Here is a 1,677-nt window from a genome sequence, read left to right as displayed (position 1 = left end):
CTAAGGGACAAATTTACCAAATTAAACATGTTCTCATCAGGCTGAAAAAATATCCTTTTTCAGGCAATTTACTATTATTGTCATATTTTCTCGCTCTGTGAAAATTAGTAAAATAACATTATAGCATGAGCAAAAGTTTCCTATAGACAGTCATTATTAGAATCTTCTACATGCCAGAAACTCACATGAGTCTATAAGATTAAGGTCAGATAAATGACAAAGTATATAATTATGTTCCCAATGTTGCAATCAAGCACAATAATTGCTAATCCATGGTTCCTAATGTGTATTTAAAGCCATCTGTACTGGCTTATAGTAACCAATGTGGCCTCTTTGTCACACTCTTCAAGGCAATTGGTTGTACCAACAACCATGCTGGAAAAACAATTTAGTCACTTTAAGGGGGGGTTTTACTAAAACCTGATTTTTTTCTGGCCAGGGTTTTAAAGGAAAAACAACTTTAATTTTTTGAGATTTATTATACCCGAGGCTGCTAAAAATCTGAATCCAAAAATACTCCATCTCAAACCTGCCACGGTCATGTCAATGGCAAATCCCTATTACAATTGGAACATATCATGATATGCGCTAGGTTTCATACAATAATCTGAAAAATCTGTAGTTTTTGGGTGATAATCCAAAAAATCAGTATTATTTGGGTGATAAACCGAAAAATTTGTTGTTTTCTGGCCTCAAATAAGAAAAACCTGTACGTCATTAATTTTTTCACGATTTTAGAGTCTTTTCCCGCACAAGATTTTGAGTTATTTTATTGATAAATAAGGTAAAATAGTGGATGGAAGTTTAGTCGATTTTTGATTTAATAGAATAATGAGAAATATTCCAGTTTTAGTAAATAACCCCTTAAAAGTTTAGGAGCAAAGCATCGAAAATACACAATATGCACTTTAAATTGTCTTTACTGGCTTTTTGCAAACAATGCAGGTTTGCCATTACCATTACTTTAAAAAGTGGTCTATTAATAAAAATTCGAATTTGTGAGGTTTTAAAGGTTTTTTCTACCACGAATAAACTCACATTTTAAAAAATCACAAATTTCTACTAATTTATTAAAAGATCTAAATATAAAGATCACAAATTTCTACTAATTTATTAAAAGATCTAAATATAAAGAGTGAATATATATAACAAAGTACCGTATATACTCGCGTATAAGCCGAGTTTTTCAGCACCCAAAATGTGCTGAAAAACTCTACCTCGGCTTATACGCGGGTCATACGCAAAACAGGCTGCGCTTCATGAGCTCCTCCGTGTCCCCTGCAAGACTGCCCTAATCCAGCGCGTCCTACCTCGGAGCTTTTCTTCTCTGCAGCAGATTTTTCTTTTCAGAGCTTCCCTTGCTGCCGCTCCTCCTCCCTTGTCACAGTCTCTGCTGCCAGATCAAATTACCGTACTTCGGCTGTGACAGGGAGAAGGCGAGCGGAGCGCGCTCACTGTAAAAGAGGCTGCGCTTCATGAGCTCCTCCGTGTCCCCTGCAAGACTGCCCTAATCCAGCGCGTCCAGGCCCGGACTGAGAATTAAAATAGGCCCTGGCATTTCAGGTATATAGAGGCCCAATCAGCCCACATAGAGGCCCAAACAGCCCCCACCAGCCCACTAAATACTGACTTTCTATGGGACCTTATAGCAGCCCCTCTGGCATTTGCCAGAACCCA

The sequence above is a fragment of the Xenopus laevis genome, chromosome 7S (genome assembly GCF_017654675.1).
Source record: "Xenopus laevis strain J_2021 chromosome 7S, Xenopus_laevis_v10.1, whole genome shotgun sequence".
NCBI classification, from domain to species: Eukaryota; Metazoa; Chordata; class Amphibia; order Anura; family Pipidae; genus Xenopus; species Xenopus laevis.
The sequence above is the reverse complement of the archived record's forward strand: the minus strand, read 5'-3'. Positions refer to the sequence as shown.